The sequence below is a fragment of the Pinus tabuliformis genome, chromosome 5_1 (assembly GCF_031772625.1).
Source record: "Pinus tabuliformis cultivar Carrire ecotype Pingquan chromosome 5_1, CPIR1, whole genome shotgun sequence".
Classification (NCBI taxonomy): domain Eukaryota; kingdom Viridiplantae; phylum Streptophyta; class Pinopsida; order Pinales; family Pinaceae; genus Pinus; species Pinus tabuliformis.
This window is the reverse complement of record NC_142305.1, coordinates 860,059,041-860,083,311: the sequence shown is the minus strand read 5'-3', so window position 1 is coordinate 860,083,311 and position 24,271 is coordinate 860,059,041.

Genomic DNA, 24,271 nt, shown 5'->3' with positions numbered 1-24,271 from the left:
CATATTCAATGGATTGGTATTCGTTCCCTTATCTTCAACTTGGACTGTTATGACTGAATATTTCGATACTTCTTCTTGAGTAAATTGTTCTAACTTGTCTTTTAATGTTTTCTTATCATCTTTAAGTTTGTTAATTTGAGTGAGTAGACTTTGATTATGGTTTCTCAGACATAAAAGTTCCTTGATTTCTAATTTATCAACCTTATTTTCAGTGTTTTGACTTTTAAGCTTTTCATCTTTTAGATCTCTGATTTGTTCTAATAAATTTTTATTAAGGTTCTTTAAACGTAAATTTTCCTCTTCTTGTTCTGATAAGTGCTTCTTGAGTTCCTTCTTTGTGACTTTAGTCTTCTTGACTTGTGCAATTAATTTTTCAACGTGGTCCTTGAGGCAAGAAATTTCTTCGTCTTTTTCCATTATTTCTTTGTAATGCATATCCATAAGATTTTTATGTTCATGTTGTAACACTTTCTTGTTTTGCTGAAGTTTGGCTATTTTTCCATTCTCTTGATCTTCTAGCTGCAATTTCTTGGTACACTGGATTACATCGTTTGGTAGAAGTGATGATGGGCTTTCAACTTGCAATGTGGATTCTGTTTTCTTCATTTCCTTATATCTTGCCATTAATTGTCTCATATTTCTTGCTAATAATTGTTTATCTGCATCACTTAGAAGTTCAACTAAGGTAAAAGTTTTGTAACATTTTGTGCAAACAATGTTTTGATTTCTGAATGATTCTTGACAATTAAGGTATCCTTCTGAACAAAAAGGACATATTGCAAAGAAACCACTACTTTTGGTGGACGACATCTTTTTGTTTTTTTCTCCACTTATTGTATCTCTTTTTTTTACCTTTTTAATATATATATATATATATATATATATATATATATATATATATATATATATATATTTTAATGTAATTTTTTTTTGTTTTTTTTTTTCATTTTTTTATTTTATATATATATGTGTGTTTTTCTTTTTATTTATTTTTAAATATATAAATTTTCTTTATATGAGTTATAGGTTTAATATTTTTTTTTTGAATTGAATTAATTAACTTAGATTAATTAATTATATAGTCAAAATAATTAAATTAACTAATATACAAATTAATTATATATTAATTAACTTATATATAAATTAACTTTAATTATAGTGTTTTCACCGGTGAATCGTTCTCCTTTAACAGTGTGACGTATGAGACCGACAACAAAGGATTTACGTGGACGTCACTTGAACATTGACCGCAGATTGAGGTTTGACTGCAACCGTGGCCAACGACGGTGACTACACTGTGGACAGCGGATCCCCACGACGCAAGTGGTCAAGGAACGCTGATTGCGGTGGACAGATTTATGTGGATCGAGGACAAAGAACACAAAGGGGAAGTGATGACAGGGTTATGGAGATGCGGTTGGTCTCGTCCAAGTTCACTAGTGGCCAGTGGCGATAGATTATACCATGGCCAGCTACACGTTCAGGATGTGGAGTCGGTTTGGTGGTCATGCGATAACTCGATGTTTGTTGTGCAAGCGTTTTTGTTCCACGATGGCAGTTGGTCTCGTCGATGTTCGTTGGTAGCCAATGGCGATAGACTATACCACGACCAGCTACACGTTCGCTGGTGGCCAGAATGGTAGTGGCAGTGTAAGGGCGTGGAGTCTGGCAGCTTGGATAGTAGGTGATGCCTCTCTGTGTATAATGGTTGCAAAATTTGTTTTTTGTGATTATCGACAATGATCCTTAAGAAGGTTGTTGGTGGCACGACCGATGTTGAGAAGGTTGTTGGCAACACAGCCGATGTTAAGAAGGTTGTTGGGGGCACGGGCGGTGCCTTCGTGACGTACAATGGGTGGCTGCAGTTGTGTGATGATGAAGCAAATATGCCGCAACATTGCAAAGTGGACAACAGTGATAGGAGCAGTCATTGCGGTAACAGGGTAGCATGTCGGGTGTGGACTGCGTCTGTCATGGCAGTGGCAACGGAGCGCAGGTAATTTTTTATTTTTTTATTGGTCTTTCTTCTCTTTTTTGGGCACTTTTTTTTAATATTTTTTTTGAATTTGTTTTATTTATTTATTATACTCTTTTTTTAAATATATATTTTTTGAATTTTTATTTATTTATTTTATTTTAATACATTTAAAAAAAAATATTATTATTTTTTTTTTTACATTTTTTTTTATGTGGCCAAAGGCCTAGTAGTGACTGGTAGAATGGAGAACCTCCACTACGTAGCGAAACGCTTGAATCTTGATGGAAACAATGTTGACGAAGTTTGATGGCCAAAGGCCTAGTGATCAACCAAACGTGGCTCTGATACCAAATAAAGCGAACGAAGTTCCTTCTACAGATTAATTACTCCAGAAGAACTGGAATATAAAGATATCCATGAGGATACAAATATTATATATTAAATGTGTGAAGAATGGTGATACAATGAGAATGAGAGGCTTGCTTATATACCAAGAAGGTGTCTCTTCATGGAGAGTCATGCCTCATTTAGACATGACTCTTCAACCTAATTACTAATCAACTAATCATTTACATTATTTTACGTTATTTCCTATATATTTATTAATAACATTAGGTAATTACCAGTATAGAGTGATCATATTGTATCCCTAATAAGAATTCATAGAAAAGGAAATGTGGCTTCAATGCTTCTTTGCAAACCTCCATGCATACTTTCTTATCAAAAATTTCATCTCCACCATATAACAGTGGTTACAAAGGTACATGTATATTCAAAAGTTGTAGAAACATTTCAAACATAAGATCATCCTAATCCATAAACAACTGGAAAAAGGTTGATGTGAACTTGTTTCATTTGTTTTTTTAAATATTGTTAGTAAAATTTGATACACAAGGAATCTACCTAAGCATCCAATCTCTTAGAACTACAACAAACCTTTGACCACCTAATTCAACTAAGAATAGTCCATGAGACCAAGTTTTTTGAATTGGTGTACCTTGAATATCTTCAGGACCCGCTCAACATCCCCACTATGTGCCAATATCTGAAAGAAATGTATTCCAACAATTATGTCTCAGTACTGAATTTTGCCAAACATTTGGCATATACCAGTCATTCCTTGTTCTTTGTATGACATCTATTCCCAAAATCTGTTAACATTTTTTTCTTTGCTTTATCTTTGGCCAACCTAGGCCTAGTGTTGCAACCTAGGCATTAATACCTCTTGTAAGACACCTCCAGTAGCCCAATTGGGAGGATTTCATTACTACTAACCTTGATTCTATAACGATGATAATAAAAATATATATAACATGACGGGATAATAAAACAACATGCTGAAAAAAAAATCATAACCACATGCATAATTGTTGGAAATAATACTGAGAGGGGGGGTGAATCAGTATTATCAAGTTCTTTTAACAAATCTTCCTTATTTATACTTTGAATTATTTTTGCATATCAGTACCATAAAATAATGAGCATGAACAAGAAAAATAGATAGTCACACCAAAGAACACCAGATATAAGGTGGAAACCCAATGTGGGTGAAAACCACCTGCTGCAATATGTCTCTATCTTCTTTCAAATTAGAAACTCCTTTTACAATGGTTTTGTACTGGTGCAGTCCTTTACCAGTACGCAGGCTGCAACCTGCAGAGAGCTACAACTCTCTCTCGTTTTCCAGTCTCTCCTGGAAGGGAGCTACAACCCCCTACTTCTTTTCTTACAAGGACCACTTTTCATAAATTTTCAAACTGGATCCATAAACATCAAATGATCATCAAGTATAAGAAAATCACCCAGTCAACTGTAGTAACCAGATCAACAATAATAGAACTAAACCCAGAACACCTTATCAATAGAAAAGTACAGCCAAACAAAAGGTCTTAAGACAGATACGCAGTTTTTCTTTCTCTGGTCTGCGTGCGTACGCACTTCACCTTCTGCTCCCCTGCGTATACCCGCAGAGACCCTTCTGCCGCACTGCGTGTCCACGCACTGTTTCTTCAACCGCGCTGCGTACTGTTACTGTAGGTACGCACCCAGAAATATTATCGCGCCACGTACTGTTACTGTAGGTACGCACCCAGAAATACTATTGCGCCGCGCACTTTAGCTGTGTGTACGCACCTGAACCTCTGTCTCTCTGTGTACCCACGCAGTTCTCCTTCTTCTGCTCTGCGTACCCACGCAGCTCTCCTGTTTCTGCCCTGCGTACCCATGCAGCTGTACCGTCAAACACCTGCGTACTTCGGATTAGGGCCAAATTGGCAGTCCACCAGTGTGGCACAGTTAGTTGGATGCCCAGATCTGATCATGCGCTCGAGAGATCACCCTTCACATATTCGATTTCCACTTCTCTTACATATAGATCAAGCTTTTAACCCAATATTTTAGATCTTAAGATATTCAATTGCAAAAGATGCTTAGCCAAGTGATCTCCTTTGCTTTATATAGGCAAGCTCCTCCTAAAATCATGGATCAATACCACGAGCCAAAACCATAATAACACAAATACCGTCGGCTAACTACCAAGGGTTAAACATAAGAAACCCCTCGTGTGCTTTTCTCTGCCTTGAAGTGAGTGCACTGGGGGTACGCACCTCCTAAACGGTTGACCCGCGTGTCTGGCCGCGGTCCCTTCACAATGTACCTGCGGGTATGCATCTTCTGAACTGTTCTCCTGCGTGCTTCTTAATTTTCAACAAATTGAGAGCCTTGCCACGGGTGTTGCCATCAAGTACAACATCTGTAACATATAGCCATACCAGAAACATAATGCCAACAATCTCCCCCTTTGGACTTGATGGCAACCCCAAAAACTTCAGCGTCATTCTCCCCATTTGACATCAAGGGCAAAGGGTTATGCTCCCCCTAAGAACATGCTCCCCCTGAATATGAACCAGATCTGCAAAGAAGAACCATAATCCACCAGACACCATCAATGATCAAGAAAGAGATAGAGACATATTGCAGCTATATTAAGACCAGCTTCCATGATCTCCTTTTGTACATCCTTCATAATGCCAACAATGCATTAAATGCTCCCCCTGATCCTGTGCCATCAATCTTCAACCAATCAGCCACCCAGCACATGTATGCATATACAACCATCAATCAGAAGAGTTTCAACAATAAGATGATGCATCAACAACCCCCATCTTTTGCCTGAGGTATTCAAAAGTGTCCCTGGGCAATGGTTTGGTGAGTATATCAGCAACTTGTTCCTTAGAAGGAACATACTCCAACTTGACCTTCTGTTCAAGCACTTGTTCTCGAAGAAAATGATACTTGATTGGTATGTGCTTGGTTTTTGAATGCATGACAGGATTCTTTGAGATGCTGATTGCACTTGTGTTATCACATAAGATGGGGATAGGTGGTGTACAAGTGATTTGAAAATCCTGCAAAGTCTGCATCATCCAAAGGAGTTGAGTGCAACAAGATGCAGCAGCAACATATTCTGCTTCAGCTGTAGACAAGGCAATCGAACTCTGTTTCTTGTTGAACCAAGATACCAGTCTGGAACCCATAAAGAACGCACCACCACTTGTGCTTTTCCTGTCATCCACGCTTCCGGCCCAATCTGCATCTGTATAAGCATGAAGTGTGAGATCTGTATCTCTGGGATACCATAAGCCATAATTTTGAGTCCCTTGAAGATATTTGAAAATTCTCTTCACTGCCTGAAGATGAGTCTCCTTCAGATTTGCCTGAAATCTTCCAACTATTCCAACTGCATGCATGATGTCCGGTCGGGTACCTGTCAAATAAAGTAAACTTCCAATCATAGATCTGTAGGTTGGTTGATGTACTGCTGCAGATTCATCATTTGCACTGAGGCTACATCCTGTGACCATGGGTGTACATACTGGTTTTGCATCTTCCATGCCATATTTCTTCAAAATCTGTTTGAGATACTTGGTTTGAGATAAAAAGATTCCTCCTTCTTTTTGTTGGATTTGCAAACCAAGGAAATATGTCAGTTCTCCCAGCAAGGACATTTCAAATTCTTTTTGCATGACCAAGGCAAAGCTTTGACTCATAGCTTCTTCATTGCTGCCAAAAATAATGTCATCTACATACACAACAAGTATTAGCAATTTGTCATTTTCAACTTTTATATAAAGATTGCTATCTGCTGATCCTTTTGAAAAACCTTGTTGATGAAGATATTTGTCCAAATGGTAGTACCAAGCCCTTGGAGCTTGTTTGAGACCATAGAGAGCCTTTTTCAGTCTGCATACAAGATTTGGATCATTTCCAAGAATGAACCCATCTGGCTGCTCAATGTATACTTCTTCTTCCAAGTCTCCATTCAGAAAGGCTGATTTCACATCCATTTGAAATACTTTGAAGTTTTGAAAACTTGAGAGAGCAAGGAACATTCGGATGGCCTCAAGTCTTGCGACAGGAGCAAAGGTTTCTTCAAAGTCTATTCCTTCTTGCTGCGCATACCCTTTACAAACAAGTCTGGCCTTGTTTCTAATTACTTCTCCATTTTCATTCAATTTATTTTTGAAGACCCATTTTGTTCCGATAACATTCTTATCCTTTGGTCTAGGAACCAGCTCCCAAGTGTTGTTCTTTTCGATCTGCTCAAGTTCTTCATCCATTGCTTTCACCCAACATTCATCTTTGCATGCCTCTTTCACATTTTGTGGTTCAGTAGAGGAGAGTAATGCCAAATAGCTTGAGGCTTCTGCAACTGTTCTTCTTGTTTGTACACCTGCTTCTTTCTGCCCCATAATCTGAGATTCTAGATGATTCTTCTGAACATATCTGGATGGAGTCTTTTCTTCTATTCTTGTCTGCTCCTCTGGTTCTTCTTGAGTTTCTTCTTGAGGTTCTTCATCATTCTGTCATTGAGGGTAGCTTTCATCTTCTTCGATGTCTTCATGATGTACTTGCCTAGGAATGTATCCCTTCTCATCAACCACTACATCAATGCTGTCAACAATTCTGCCAAGTCTTTTATTGTAGCACTTGTATGCTTTGCTATGTGGAGAGTAACCAAGAAGAATGCCTTCATCTGCTCTAGGTTCAAGTTTGCCAAGCTACTCATCAGTATTCTTAATATAGAATTTGCTCCCAAATATTTTGAAGTGCTTTACCGAAGGAGTCTTACCACTCCAGAGCTCATGAGGAGTTTGAGTGCTGTTCACCCGGACATTTGTTTTGTTGAGAATAACAACCGCAGCATGTGCAGCTTCACCCCAGAAAGTTGCGGGAGTTCCTGACTCATCAAGCATAGCACGAGCCATTTGTTGGACTGTTCTGTTCATTCTTTCCACAACTCCATTTTGCTGAGGAGTTCTAGCTGTAGAGAATTCTCTTCTTATCCCATGTTCTTCACAGAAATTGAAAAATTCATTTGAGGTAAACTCCCCACCTCTGTCGGATATGAGGCACTTAATTTTGTGACCTGATTCATTTTCAACCAAGGCTTTGAAGGATTTGAATTTTTCGAATGCTTCATCTTTGTGCTTCATAAGTCCTAACCAGACAAACCTGGAAAAATCGTCAATGAATAATATCAAGTATTCTTCTCCTCAAGGTGTTCTTTTCCTGAATGGACCGCATGTATCTGTATGTACTAGCTCAAGAGGCATGCTAGCTGATCCTTCCTTCTCTGGAAAGTTAGTTCTGGTTTGTTTTCCAAACTGACATGATTTGCATATGGTGTTGTCAGGAATTTTGATATCTGGAAGATCGCGAACTGCCTGATATTTGCATGCTTTCCTTATTTGTGAAAAGCTTAGATGCCCCAACCTCCGATGCCATAACCAGTGCTCATCATCCTTGCTCAGATAGCATTGTTGTTGTCCTTCTTCAAATATGTACAGATTATTTGGAGTTCTTTTGCCTTTGATCACTGTTTTACCTGTATCAAGATCACGAACAAGACATCCATTTGATCTGAATATCACCTCGGTTCTTTGATCACACATCTGGCTGACACTTAGAAGATTATGCTTCAATCCATCAACATACAAAACATTTCCATCCTTGACCTTTTCTTTTAACTGAGCAATGCCTTTTCCTTTTATAGTTGCAGGAGTATCATTTCCAAAAGAAACTTTCTTTCCTTTTTCTAGAGCAGAATATGACTCAAGTTTTTCTTTATCACCTGTCATATGCTTCGAACATCCACTGTCAATGTACCATAGATTTTCCTGTCCCTCTGCATAAAATGCTATCCCACATCTTTCTGTTTGTGGTTCCTTTATTCTCCATGTTTTGGTGCTTGAGGCTTGTTCCTTTTTCTGCTGAAACCTGCTCCTGCATTCAGAATCTTCATGACCAAAGTTATTGCAAATAGAACATTCAACTTCATTTTCAAGAGCCAAAAAGTTGTTATAGGTCCTTTTTGTAATCCCGGTCATACTTCTTTGTTTTTGAGCTTCTCTAGTCATGATTGTTTTATATGCAACACATTGAGCTGCTTTGTGACCAAAGTTATGACAAGAGAAACATTGTCCATTGAAGAAACTTCTGCGGTTATCAAATCTACCGGCCAAGTGATTGTAATCTCTATTGTCATTCATTCTTGAACCAAATTGAGAAGATTTTACCTGTAGCTGGTTGTATCTTTTGTTCACTCTTAAGATGGATTGCCCATGATAGTCTTTGTTCGCAATTCGTCCCTGCTTTACCTGATAGTCTCCATTGTGCTTTTGCTTATTCCTTTTTTCTGCATCAAGATAACTTTTTGAAGTGGATGCTTGAGAAGTTTCTCCATTATAGCCCAGACCTGTCTTGTTTAGAGGAGAACGTTGTACATTGATAATCTCATCCAGAGTTTCAGATCCTTTGACAAACTTAAGATTAATAGCTTTTGTTTTCTCAATCTCTTTTCTAAGAGCAACAATTTCACCTTCTAATTTTTCAAGATGTTTTTCTTTTTCATCAATTTGAAATTGTAGAGTATCAATGATCATATTCTTTTCTTCTATACATCTCTTGAGTCTAGTAATTTCTTCAAAAAGGTTATCCACATCTATAGCATCCATATAATCATCATCTTCAAATGCCATTAACAATTTATATTCATTACCTTGTTCATCTTCATCACTATTTGATAGACCATCACTATCTTCATGAGTGTAGTAGCTTTTCTTATTTGCACCCTGTTTCTTGTTCCATCTAGTAGGTTCCTTTCCTTTATCCTTATAAGGAAATTTTGCAGCATAATGACCTACTCTTCCACAAGCAAAGCATTTAAAAGGTAACTTACCTCTGAACCTTCCAGAACCCCTTTGAAGATTTCTGACAAAATTTGATTCTTCTTCTTCTTCTTCTGGTACGTGACTTGCTTCATAATAATCTCCTTTGCCTAACGCCTTGAAAGCAGCTTCTCTTCTGTCTGATGGACCTCCCTTTCTCATTTCATAAGCAGTTAGAATTCCATGTAGCTGAGACATAGTAAGAATTCGTAGATTTTCCTTTTCTTCTATTGCAGATACTTTAGATTCAAACTTGGGGGACAATGATCTTAGAACCTTTTCAACCACAATAGCCTCTTTTATTTCTTCACCCAAATTTTTCATGCAATTAACAATCTCATCAACCCGAAGAAAATAGTTAGCCACACTTTCATCATTATACATCCTGAGATTCTCATACTGAATCCTGAGAATTTGAAGTTTAGCATGCTTTACCTGTTCATCTCCTTCGTAGCTCAAGACATTCTTGTCCCATATTTCTTTTGCGGATTTATATTGCATAACCTTTACGAATTTTGTTTGAGATAAGCATCCCAGCAAAGTATTGACTGCTTTAGTATTTGTTTCATATTTCTTCTTTTCGGCCGCATCTGTAGGTGTAGCTGAAGGAAAAGCGTAGCCTGTATCTATGATATCCCAAACTTCTGTACCAAGAGATTGAAGATAGGCAGTAACTCTTACCTTCCAATAATTGAAGTTTGTCCCATCAAAAATTTGTGGCCTGATTGATGCTTCCCTCTCGTAGTTGCTCATGATGAATGATCTTCCTTCAAGCGATCAAGCTTCTCCGAAGGACCTGCTCTGATACCAATTGTTGGAAATAATACTGAGAGGGGGGGTGAATCAGTATTATCAAGTTCTTTTAACAAATCTTCCTTATTTATACTTTGAATTATTTTTGCATATCAGTACCATAAAATAATGAGCATGAACAAGAAAAACAGATAGTCACACCAAAGAACACCAGATATAAGGTGGAAACCCAATGTGGGTGAAAACCACCTGCTGCAATATGTCTCTATCTTCTTTCAAATTAGAAACTCCTTTTACAATGGTTTTGTACTGGTGCAGTCCTTTACCAGTACGCAGGCTGCAACCTGCAGAGAGCTACAACTCTCTCTCGTTTTCCAGTCTCTCCTGGAAGGGAGCTACAACCCCCTACTTCTTTTCTTACAAGGACCACTTTTCATAAATTTTCAAACTGGATCCATAGACATCAAATGATCATCAAGTATAAGAAAATCACCCAGTCAATTGTAGTAACCAGATCAACAATAATAGAAATAAACCCAGAACACCTTATCAATAGAAAAGTACAGCCAAACAAAAGGTCTTAAGACAGATACGCAGTTTTTCTTTCTCTGGTCTGCGTGCGTACGCACTTCACCTTCTGCTCCCCTGCGTATACCCGCAGAGACCCTTCTGCCGCACTGCGTGTCCACGCACTGTTTCTTCAACCGCGCTGCGTACTGTTACTGTAGGTACGCACCCAGAAATATTATCGCGCCACGTACTGTTACTGTAGGTACACACCCAAAAATACTATCGCGCTGCGTACTTTAGCTGTGTGTACGCACCTGAACCTCTGTCTCTCTACATACCCTCGCAGTTCTCCTTCTTCTGCTCTGCGTACCCACGCAGCTCTCCTGTTTCTGCCCTGCGTACCCACGCAGCTGTACTGTCAAACACCTGTGTACTTCGGATTAGGGCCGAATTGGCAGTCCACCAGTGTGGCACAGTTAGTCGGATGCCCAGATCTGATCATGCGCTTGAGAGATCACCCTTCACAGATTCGCTTTCCACTTCTCTTACATATAGATCAAGCTTTTAACCCAATATTTCAGATCTTAAGATATTCAATTGCAAAAGATGCTTAGCCAAGTGATCTCCTTTGCTTTATATAGGCAAGCTCCTCCTAAAATCATGGATCAATACCACGAGCCAAAACCATAATAACACAAATACCATCGGCTAACTACCAAGGGTTAAACATAAGAAACCCCTCGTGTGCTTTTCTCTGCCTTGAAGTGAGTGCACTGGGGGTACGCACCTCCTGAACGGCTGACCTGCGTGTCTGGCCGCGGTCCCTTCACAATGTACCTGCGGGTACGCATCTTCTGAACTGTTCTCCTGCGTACTTCTTAATTTTCAACAAATTGAGAGCCTTGCCACGGGTGTTTCCATCAAGTACAACATCTGTAACATATAGCCATACCAGAAACATAATGCCAACAATAATACCATAAATGACATATAAAGGTTTGGGCACTCATTTATTAAAATCCATCGACTAGTTGTAAACCTCGAACATGCCGCCTGGTCATAGATCATGCTAATTTAGCTTTTTGAGCATTCGGTCACTCTCAAGCTGGAGCCATGACTCCACTTTGATATTGGCTTCTCGATCCAGGTACATATCTAGTACTAAACAAAACAATACCAAGGTACTAAACCCTAGCAACCTCCAATCAACAAGATCACATCCCCATTAGCCCCACACCCAAGCAATGCATCCCCTTCTCTACACTTGTAGTCCCTCAGGCTATGGCATTACCTCTAGGGTAACTAACTCAATCATCCAAGGATGCCCAGAAAATTGTGGCTTCGGGAGTTCCAATTACCCTCAAGGGTTTCCAGGTACCCTCTAGGCCCTCACACAGTGACACTTGTCCCTATTGATCCCTATCCAACTAAATAGGAGAACCACCTTTTTATAGGCAATGTGTCACTTTATTTATATTTCAATAATATTTTATAATATTACAATATATTTTCACATCTAGAAGCTTTTCTAGTCATGGAGTCCTTTTCGCCCATACTATTTTTGTCCCTCGATCTGCAAAAAATATTATGTCCGCTAGGCTCATTGGCCTTTTACCATACAAGCTCGTTGGCCCAATCACACTGTCACTTTGGCCCACCAGCCCAACACATTATACATACACACACACACAAACCTCAATGGAACTTAGCTCACGAGTCGAATAATATAGGTTCTCTGACCCCATAGGCACACCAAATTTAAAACATATATGTACACATAGAGGTATGCATACCTCAATAGAATCGATCTCACCATCCTAGTTATCATATGCACAATTACATTTCCAATTTGAGTTTCTAACCAAGGGTATTACAAAAATTCCTTGCTTTGACAACTCGATAAAGTTGCATGTTCTATTGGCAGCTATCCTTCGTCTCTGTGTCCACGATTCAATTCAAAATAGCATAAAACTTGTGTGGAACTTGAAGTTAGTCCTATCATTGTTTGTAGTTGGAACTAGCTTTTTGTAGGATATCATGAACCTGTTGTTGTAGGTTCATGATATCTTCTATTCAACAATTTTGGCTACTTTATGTGCTTCAGCCTAACTATGGGAGAACTCTATTGGTGAATACGTAGTTGGAAGAGTGACATCCATGAGGATTGTTAGCTAGAACCCTGAACATGTATGAAAATATCTATATCCAATATAGTTATGGAGAGCTTTATTGTAGCCATGTTGAGCTTATAGAAGGTTTCCATCCCATGTATGTGGATGTTTGACCTAGAAGTGTAGAGGAAACATTGTATGCGAGGTGAATATGCATCTAGACCCTTCTCCAAAATTTTCCACACGCTTATGTTCTATAGAGTGAATTTGTGCTGAAGTTGTGATGGTCACGATGACCTTTTGTTCTCCTTTTGTATGAACCATGAAGAAGAAAAACTTAGAGATAGGAGAAATTACTTTCTGGCATTATTTTTCCAAGGTTAATGAATTTCCCATAGTTGGAACTACCTTCGGTACCATGTAGAGATTATGCCATAGAGTAACAATGACATTGTTGGGCTGTGTTATATTCTTTCCACAACTACCCCACATGCGGGGGGGTCACACGGGGGGTGGTAGGCATCCCCTCTATGTTGCATCGCGTGTTGCCGAGGGGTCACAGGGGGGGCGACAGGCCCCCCCGTACGTTGCGTCGGGTGCTGCTGGGGGACCCTATATTAGGTGGGCGAACCTACCTATGGTTTCGTGCATGGATTTCACACATGGTTTTAGGCACGATGGTTTTCGGTCCATGGTATTTTGTAGATCCAATCAAGGGAACTATGGTTATGTTCTAATCCAGGGTTAATGGATGCTTCAGCATGTATATATATGTATTGTAACATTAAAAGGAACATAATGAAAAATCAATCTGGTAGTCCTGGTTTTGGGATCTAGGGGAAAATCTTTGTGTATATCTGTTTTATGCTCTATGCTCTCGCCATTGTTTATTTTTTGTTTTTAGAATTCATATGCAGGTAACTTATGGGGTTAAAACCTACATTCATTATCCTAGTTGTTTTAGCTTCAAGGGGACGCCTTTGCTACTAAGGGGTTTTTTCTCGGGCATATGGTAGACCCTGTTCAATGGGAGATCTACGGGATTGATTCTTGTGGTGAAAGAAGATGGCGAGCAGTGGAAAGATATAGATTGAGAAATGTAATGGTCAGAGTTTTGAGTTGTGGAAACTCAAGATGGAGGATATGCTAGTGGATAAAGATCAGTGGATCGCGGTAGATTCGGGTACTAAAACAACAACAATGTCAGCTGAAGACTAGGTGAAGTTGGATTAGAAGGAAAAAATAACAATATGATTGTGTGTCTTAGATTCAATATTGTTGAATGTATCAAGGGAAGCCTTGGTGAAGGCTTTGTGGGACAAGTTAGGGACTTTGTACCAATCTAAGTCTTTGGTGAATAAACTGTTCCTATGGAAAAAATTGTATAACCTGAGGATAAAAGATGGTGACTTAGTGACAGAGCATCTGAATGCATTTAATACTGTGGTAAGCCAGTTATTATCTTTTGATATTAAAATTTCAAATGAAGATAAGTGTACCAGTTTTTTGTGTTCTCTACCAGATTCATGGGATAGTCTGGTTGTTGCAATAGGTAGCAATGTAACTGCCTTGCAGTTTGATGAAATAGTCTCATCCTTGTTGTTGGAGGAGATGAGACGGAAAAATATGGAGGCCTAGAATGGCTATGCCTTATCTATATGAGGACGGTCTCAGAACAGAAACAAAAATAAGTCCTCGAGTAGGAGATCTAAATCTAGAGGGAGATCTAAATATCCGGGAAAACCTGTAAAGGTGTGCTAGAAATGCGGAAAGGAAGGGCACTACAAAAGGGACTGTAAATATAAAGCTCCTGAGAAAGGAAAGAGATCTGATGATGCTCCTTATATGGAGGTTAAAACCACCTCTGATGAAGGTGGGGATGTGTACTTGGCTTCTTCTTCAAGTACACATGTAGATCATGAGGCATGGTTGATAGACTCAGGTGCATCCTTTCACTTCACTTCCCATAGAGAGTGGTTCTACGAATATGATAAATATGATGGTGGTGATGTCTTCTTAGGGGATGACAAGAAGGCTAGAATCATTGGTCGCAGAAAATTCAAGTTGAAGTTTAAATGTGGAAGGATTAGAACATTTCCAGGTGTTTTGCATATTCCTGCATCGGCCAGAAATCTGATTTCTATAAGCAATCTGGATGATGCAGGTGTAAAAATAGTGTTTGAGAAAGATACCTGCAAGGTGGTTCTTGGAGCACTGGTATTGATGTGAGGAGTTCGGATTGGAACTCTGTACAATATTAAAGGTAGACTGTTATTGATGGGTGCAACAATTTTGTCGTTCCTGAAAGTGGAGTAGAAAATCTAGTGGTATCTGGAGAAAATACCATGCTATGGCACCAAAGGCTTGGACATATTGGAGAGAAGGGCCTTCAAATACTTCATGGTAAAGGTATGATAGAAGCTATGTCTAATATCTCTCTAGATTTTAATTTATGTGAAGATTGTGTATATGGGAAATAGAATCGGGTGAGTTACCCCTCTGGTGGTAAGAGGGCAAAATAGATATTAGAGCTTGTGCACAATGATGTGATTGGACATGTGAAGGTTCCATCACTAGGTAATTCTGTGTAATATGTTTCATTTATAGATGAATTCTCAAGGAATACATGGATATATTTCCTCAAAAAGAAACCTAAAGTCTTTGACAGGTTTAAAGAATTTAAGGCTCTGGTGGAAAACCAGACAGAGAAGAAGATAAAGGTGCTCAAGACAGATAATGGTGGAGAGTTTTGCAAGAATGAATTTGAAGAGTTCTGTAAGAAGTGTGGTATAGCACGATAGAAGACTACTCCATACACACCTAAGAAAAATGGAGTTGTAGAAAGAATGAACAAGACGTTGATGGAAATGGCAAGAATCATGCTCAGTGGTGTCGAGTTAGGACAAGAATTCTGGGCAGAGGCGGTGGATACTACATGTTACCTGGTCAACAGATCACCTTCATCAGCATTGGAGGATAAGACTCCATAAGAGGTATGGACTGGTAAGAAACCCTCTCTTTCACATCTGAGGGTATTTGGATGTGATGCAAATTTACATGTTCCAAAGGAGAAAAGAACAAAGTTGGATAGTAAATTTGAAAAGTGCATCTTTATTGGATATAAGGATGGTTTAAAAGGTTATAAGCTTTGGAACCTAGAAACAAGGAAGGTTGTGTACAACCAAGATGTGGTGTTTAGAGAGATGAAAGATGTTATTAAATGTGAATTCCTACTAAAGGAACCTGAGAAGATAGAGTTTGAGCTAAAAGAGGAAGAATCAGACTCTACATCAGAAGAGGAATCAAAAGATGAAGAGCCATAAACACCGGTTGTGAGAAGATCAGTTCGAGAAAGAAGGCAGCCAGAAAGGTATAATCCATCTACTTTCTGTTCAAATTTTTCTTATATTACTCATGACCATCCCATAAATATGAAGGAATCAATAGGTTCAGAGGATAGCAAACTCTGGAAAGAGGCCATGGTTGATGAAATGGCATCTTTGCACAAAAATGAGGCTTGGGGTCTAGTGGATTTGTCGGCTGGAAGGAAACCCATTTGCAGCAAATGGGTGTTTAAGAAGAAGATGAGTGCAGAATGAAAGGTGGAGAAATACAAAGCTTGGTTGGTAGTAAAAGGTTATTCCCAGGTTTTGGGAATTGATTTTGGTGATATTTTTTCTCCCATTGCCAAGGTAGCTTCTATTAGATTAATTTTATCTATTGCTGCTTCTTTTGATTTTGAGGTAGAACATATGGATGTGAAGACATCATTTCTTCACGGGGATCTAGAAGAAGAGATCTACATGAAGAAACCTGAAGGCTTTGCAGTGAAGGGTAAGAAAGAATTGGTATGCAAGTTAAAAAAGTCTTTGTATGGGTTAAAACTATCACCAATGATGTGGTATCATAAATTGGATACATTTATACGGGGACTTGGCTTCACTAGAAGCAAAGTAAATCATTGTGTGTATTTTAAATTAATTGGTGACTGTGTTATTTATATGGTCTTGTATGCGGATGATATGTAGCTGGTTGGAAATGACAAAGAAATTATCTAGGATTTGAAGACCCAATTGTCCTCCAAATTCGACATGAAATATCTTGGTGCTGCAAAATAAATTTTGGGTATGGAAATTAAACGAGATCAGGCAAAGAGGAAGCTCTGGTTTAAATAAAGGAAGTATGTTGAGACAATATTGCAGAGGCTTATTATGCAGGATAGTAAACCGATGAAGGTTCCTATTCCTGTAGGTGCAAAATTATTTGTTGAACAGTGTCCCAAGACACAAGAAGAGGAAGAAGACATGTCACATGTTCCATATGCAAGTGCAGTCGGTAGCCTGATGTATGCAATGGTTTGTACTAGATGTCACATGGAATAAGTCGATCTTGTGGACAAGATAGACCTTCCTAGAATCTAAAGAAGACCTAATGACAAGCAAACCAACCATACACTATCTTTCTCTAAATATGCTTTTATAAACAATGGCAAAGAAGTGTTTTTAGGGCCTACCTTAAGTCCAACGCAAGTTTGTGGATGCCCTCGCTCCTTCAATCCAAATGAGCTCCTTTGTCGCAAATCTGCAAACAAAAACAAGGCAAACAAATTAAATAGCACCTAAAAAGCCAATATCATAAAACATATTTAACATGAAAGTCAAGGAGTCCATGAAACAAATAACATGAGATACTTGTTGAGAAAAATGAGTTTGATTGTATTAATTCAAAAGGAGAAGAACTTTACAACCTGTGCCTTGACGCTGTACAAGCTCCTCCCAGGGTCCAACAAGAAGTCTCCTCTACTTTGACAAGTTTCACTCTCTTCCCAATGAAGCCAAAAAGGTATGTGATCTCTCCTCTTAATCTTAACTAGGAAGTATTAATTTCACCAGCATTTACCCTCAAAAATGTTCAGCTTCTAACCTCTCCAGCAACCAGCCCAATGCCTGAATTTATAGTGCAATGGAGGGAGGTTACTAGGTCCTCCTTCAAAGGGATAAAGCCCTCCTTCAAAGGGTTAGCTCCTCTCATCAAGGGATTAGCTCCTTCTCTTTTGGGATGCATGAACCACCTAAGAGCGGCAAATCCACGTCAAAATTCCTTCTAGAATCATCTAGAATTAACCCAAAGTGAGTTTTTTAAGATAAAACTTGCACCTTTTGACTTTCACAGGGGTCCGCACCCACACCTTTAGGGATAGAGCGGGCAGGTCCGCAGTTTTTGTAAACAGAAGGTGCGGGACCACAGGTAATAGTGAGAGAAAGTGCGGAACCAGAGTTTCATTGATTTTTAATGTCTTTCTCCCATTTTCAAAGCTTGACTTGAAGAGCTGAGGTCTGAGACTTGCTTAGGAGGACAGTACAAGTGATGATAGACCCATACTGACTGCAAATAATCATGGTGACGACATTTTTGTGTAACAAATTGCCCCCTAAAGTACGAAGTCTGTAGTAGATGAGGATTTCATTTATCATTTAGGAAGAGTGAAGTACTTTATCATTTCGAGGATCATCTTGTGGAGAGCCCGGCTGGAACCTGTAAAAACATTCAATGCAAGATATATATATGAGATCATATCATCGCTGAGGTAGGCATTCCCATACTCAGATCAAAACTGACTAGAAAACTAACTACTGCTCTGATACAGGAATGATCTTCTAAAACATCACAAGTATAGACTCATGTGGACACAGTATGGACGTAGCCATCTATTTATGAATAGTCCATTATATAATGAATACAAAATTCCTCGCAGCCTGGATTGTGGTAACTAGATCCAGGGTCTTCATTTTTACTTCCCGAAACAGTACGATTCTATCCATGCGAATGAATGTGTTGATGTCGAACATGGTAGAAACCACTTGATTACCAGTCAATGATGTAAACTGTTAACAAGTGTGAGAGAAACCACCAGTGATGTCAATGGCTCTCAAAGTACCCAGTACAATCCATGAGATGCGAATAAATGTGTTGATGTCGAACATGTCACGGAATCCTTTGATCGAAGGTCAATGATGCAACCTGTCGTCAAAGGCAAGAAACCCTTCATTGAGGCATGCAGATCTCAAGGTACTGACGATTTCTAGATCATCTTTCTAGATAATGAGCTGAAGTCGATAGAAAGCGATCCGTTGTTGGCAAGCCCACAACACGAAATCATAGATCAAGTCGAAGAAATTTAGTTGCAAGGACTGACTCAGGGATGGTCAAGATGGATGACAGATATTTTGCAGATGAATGGCTTATTGGCAGTGACCTCTTGAACACATAACGACACGACAGATGGTTTGGTGACAATTGACCCAAAGTTAATACCCATAAACCGGCTGAAGACTTTCAATGTGGTTTGATCAACTGTTAGGCAAAGGATTTCCCAACCCAGGTGAATAAAAGTGTCGTGTTCAAGAGTGGTTACAAAGTATGACAAACAGGCTCATTTTTCTCTCTTTCCCCCACCATTTCTGGCAAGTACCTCTTTATTTTTGACAAGATTGAGGAGGATAACATTTGCTTGATTATAAGCTCATCCTTCGGATGAGTCCAACTTAGTTTAAATTTGAACCCTAAGAAGGAGTGGTTCGTTCCTGTTTGTAATTGAACAGGTCCTTTACTGTGAAATTTTAACGAGTCCAGTATAGGAGAAACTCGGCGTTTTTCAATTTTAGAGAGTCTGAAAAAACTTAAGAAAACTCCAGGGTTGACCTTTTTCGTAAGTTTGTGTCTCCCAAGCCCGAAAAAGTATAAAATAATACTTGAGAGAACCGCTTGATCTTTTACGACCAAGGAGTACTTTTCATAATTAGTGTCCCTGATCCGAAAAAGTAAAAAAGCGATCAACGACACGTCGTTTTATAACCAATATCGAATTTGAAACGGCAAAAATCCGGCAATATTTTCATGTTTTTACGGTCGGAAAAGAGTTGTAAGTGGACCGTCTTTTAATTCTGTTTTAACGAGTTTAAAATAAAAACTTAGCGATCTTTTCATGTTTTAGGAGTCAGAAAAGAGCTTAAAGGTGACTCTAAATGTTTTTTCATTGAAAATGATAGATTTCGCCTGAATAATCCGTTATCCTGAACAAAAACGCAAACATTACTCATACCTGTTTGAAATGGATAAAAATGTTGCAAAAATACCTTTCCAAAGTGAAACATAAACAAATTTTCAATTTATTTACTTAAAAAACTTATAAAAAGGGCCTTCGTCAATTCATTTTTACCGTTTGAGTTTTGAGTGAGAAAATAGTGCTTTTGTTCAGAAAACTTCCCGTGAGGATTGCGGAAAATCCAACCGTCAGAATCGAACGCCGTCTTCTCCAGGTAATCCACATCATCTTACTCTTCATTTTTGACCGTTTCAATTTTTTTTTTAGTTATTCATTTCATTTTCTGGGAGGGTTTTTAGGCTTAAAACCCGCGCGCAGGGGCCCGCAGGTTTACCACTGCTGGCCTGCGGACCCCGACTTTTTCTCCATTGGGAAAAAGCCAGGGGTCTGCACCTTCCATGTAGACAAGGTGCGGTCCCACACACTGTGTCTAACCCGGAGGGTCCGGTCCCTGTCGCAAGGGTTTTTAACCCAAAAATTCTCAAAATTGGACCAAACAAAATAATTTCTAGCATTTTAATTTATCTTTATACTTGATGCAGAGAGTACATCATGCTAGATTGGTGTGAACGAGAGCATGAGGACGTGGATGCTGCCGTATGGAATCATCAGCCTTCACTTGATGCTTTGAGGGTGTGCAGCTTGTACAAATTCTGGGCCATTCCTGGCATGAGGGCTCAGGTGGATTTCTTACAGTGGCTGGTTGACAGATGGAGCATACAGGACCAATGCTTCTTCATTGGTGGCCACCAACTCGAAATCGAGCCGGCGGACATATATTTCTTGACTGGTTTACCTAAGAGAGGTGAAGACTTGACTCTGTTTGGGGCTAGGCCAGGTGGCCAGTCTGTCGATAGCCTCCGGCTAGAGTTCTGCAACAGCCAGGCTAGAGACAAAGGGATAGACATAAAGTCCGTATCCCGTCCTGAACTCATGGTGATTGCGTTTATTGTCACCAGACTTTGCGGGGCTGCCGCATTGCATATTGCCACCGGATCTCAGATGCATATGGCAGTTGATTGCTTTCGAGGCACCATCTTTAACTGGTGCGATGCCATGTTGGCCAATCTAAAAGGCCAACTGACCAGGGCCAAAAACGGACAACTAAATACCTTTGGTTATGGGGCTTTGGTTGTGAGTTTTGGCCTGGAGAGGGTTCCCATGTTGATCCTGCAGCACCTTACTGTTGGAGCTGGGCTTCCTCGAGAGCCCAAACTGATGCGATGGGTCGCAGTTATGGCCCATCACCCGGACGAGAGGACAGAGGTTGCTCGATTCAAACCTGAGTATTTCCAATGGCTGGAAAACCAGGTCTTTTCTATTCAGGACTTCCCTTACGCTGGGGTAGATTTTCATGGTGACCCAGACATGGCTCTTCCACCAGGAGAGCAGTGGGATGACTCAGGTAAAATCATTTTCAACATTTTTCCTATTTTAATATTTTATTATTTTTCCATCGTCTCAAAACTGATAGCAAAAGTTTCAAATGCAGATGTGGGTCCACAGCGACCAGCCGCCCTCTGGCCTTACGAGAGGAAACAACTATTTGTAGCCGCGCCAGCCCCACAGGACGAATCAGCAGAGGTTTTGGCCGAGTTGGAGGGTCATCTCGAGTGCTTGACAGGAGATATTCCGGGGACCACTATAGATGACATTCCTCGTCGACTTCAGCGCTATGTGATTGGGGTCCCGGGACCTTTTAGGAGGTTCCTTTGCAAGGTGGCCCATGCAGTGGTTTCTTATCAAGATCATCACCAGTGATAGGATGATCGCCTATTGTGGGCACATATGACATTTTTGTTTTTTGTACTTATCATTTTTGCCGATCATAAGGTGTTTTTCAACCTATGATCGAGGATGATGTATTTTTTGACACACTCCTATATATATATCACTATTACCGGCTTACCTTGTAAATCATGTTATGGAATGGTTTTAAATTTACATGTATGATTATTGCAAATGTCTATTTAACATTCGAGAAGAAATTGCATCTGCTAATGTATTTAAAGATCTTGGAATATGCTGATATTCAATATAATCAAATTCACGTTCCTAGAGACGCACTCTCAAAAATAATCTTAATAACACTGGATTTCTAATGGCATACACTCTATTAAGCTGTAATACAACGAGTTCAGAATCTAACCTTACTATCAAACTCCGAATCCCAAATGAAATAGATTCAGATAATAACTCAATCACTGCACTATACTCGGCAATGTTGTTCGTTGTTTGACCGAGGCTTACCCCATGCATTGATACTAACTCGTCAGTGGGTGAATAGATAACCCAAGCTGCGGAAGAAATGTTCCGTGTATTACGACAAGCACCATCAGCGAAGCCAATGTATGTTTGGAGAGGCATCGACATCTGCAATATCAAGAGTAAAACCAAGAATAATGACAAAAAAACACTCTCTAAGCTAAGCACACTGTTTAAACTAAAACACACCAGCTAGAAAGAAAAACTATCCTAACTAAAAATCTCCATACCCATTCTTTAAGCATAATACCTCTTCAAGTAAAGACCATTTTTGGGTTTACCCAAAGAGTCCCCGTCAAAGTCTACCAATTCACAGGCCCATTTTTCTAGCTTTCGCTTGACAACATAGGGACCATGCCACATAGGAACGAATTTTCCAGCGCCTAATTTATCATTAGCTTGATCATAAACTAAGACTAGATCTTCTTCTGAAAAATTTCAAGGGGTCACATTTCGATCATACTGAGCTTTCATGCGTTTTGCGTGAGTCTCGATTGCCAATGCAGCATCACGTCGATTCTCATCTAATTGAGCCAAGTATAACAAATGCTTTTCCTCTTCGGAAGTGGCTAGAAGTAACTCGATGGCCATTTGCAGTGACGGGATTTCGCATTCAATGGGTAACACAACTTCCAAACCATAGACTAGTTGGAAAGGAGTGAACCCTGTTGATGTTTTTACTGAAGTTCAGTACGCCCAAAGCGTTGAAAATAGCATGTTATGCCAATTCGACCGATGAATCCCAATGATTCATCGGATCATGATAACTAAAACTTTGTTGATGGACTCAACCAGACCATTAGCTTGTGGATAATAAGGGGTTGAACTATCGTGACGCAAACCAAGCTGGCCTGTAAGTTCGGTCATCATAATGTTTCGAAAATGACGCCCATGATTAGTGATTATCGCTTGCGGGACACCAAACCTAGCAATTATATAATTGAACACGAAAATTGCAGCTGTCTTGCCGTCTGCCTCAAATATAGGCATCGCCTCGGCCCACTTGGTAAAATAATCTACCACAAGGATGATATACGCATGCCCCCTGGCCGAGTGAGGGTTACATGTAATAAAGTCGATACCCCATTTGGCAAAAGGACCAACGGAAATTATAGGGTGGAGAGGAGCAGGTGGAGCACGCATCTTTCGATCAAAAATTTGACCGCTGTAATACAATCTTTAAATAAAGACGGCCAGAAGTAGCCAGCGCGCAATATCTTTTGGGTTGTGGCATACCCAGACATATGACCGCCACATGCTCCAGAGTGACAGTCATTTAGAACCCTTTCAGCTTCGTCGTGAGTTAAGCAACGTCAAAAAACAGAGTCCGCCCCACGGTGATAAAGAGTATCTCCAATAATCCTGAATTATTGGGACTGGAATCAAATTTTTCGACGTTCTGACCTTGAAATTTCTGGCTGAAAGGATTGGGTCTGGAGATAAATGATGATATCCCCATACCACGGATCTAAAGTACTGATAAGAAACAAGGATTCGTCCGCAATGGGCTCCTCCGCCACAGTTTTCGTATCAGCACGCGGGAAGTCACACATTAACTCCGCAAAAACTAAAGATTTCTTAGACTTAGATTTCTCAAATTCCAAGTCGAACTCCTGTAGGATAACAATCCATTTAGAGTACTTGCCCCCTAGCAATTGCTTGGTCAAAATGTAGATCATAGGGTTGCAATCTGAAATTACTGTAGTTTTACGTAGTAAAATGTAGTGACGAAAACGTTGGACAGCTTGAACAACTGCCAATGCCAATTTCTCCACATGTGAGTATTTTAGCTTAGTTGGATTTAAAGTTCGACTAAGGTAATATATCACATGTTCAGTTCCGAATTCATCTTCCTGAACTAAGACCATTCCAATGGTGGAATGAGAGGCAGCGAGATACAAGAAGTAATCCTGGTTGTAGTTGGGAGGATGCAATAACGGTGCATGGGTCAACGCATGTTTGAGTGCATCAAAATATTTCTGAGCTATCTCATCCCAATAGAATGGAGTATTCTGTTTCAACAATCGGGTAAAACCCTTTGTAACCTCGGCGTAGTTAGGAATGAATCGTCGTAAAAAGTTTGCTTTCCCCTGCAAACTTTGGAGTTGGTGAAGACTCGAAGGAGGAGGAAATTTGATGATAGATTCGACCTTCGAGGGATCAATGCGAATACCGGCTTTTGAAACTACAAACCCCAGCAGTCGACCCATTTCTATACAGAAGACACATTTGTGTGGGTTCAACCAAATCCGATAATGCCTACACCTCATAAAGATTGCTCGTAAATGGATGAGGTGATCAGCTCGATGTAATGAATGAG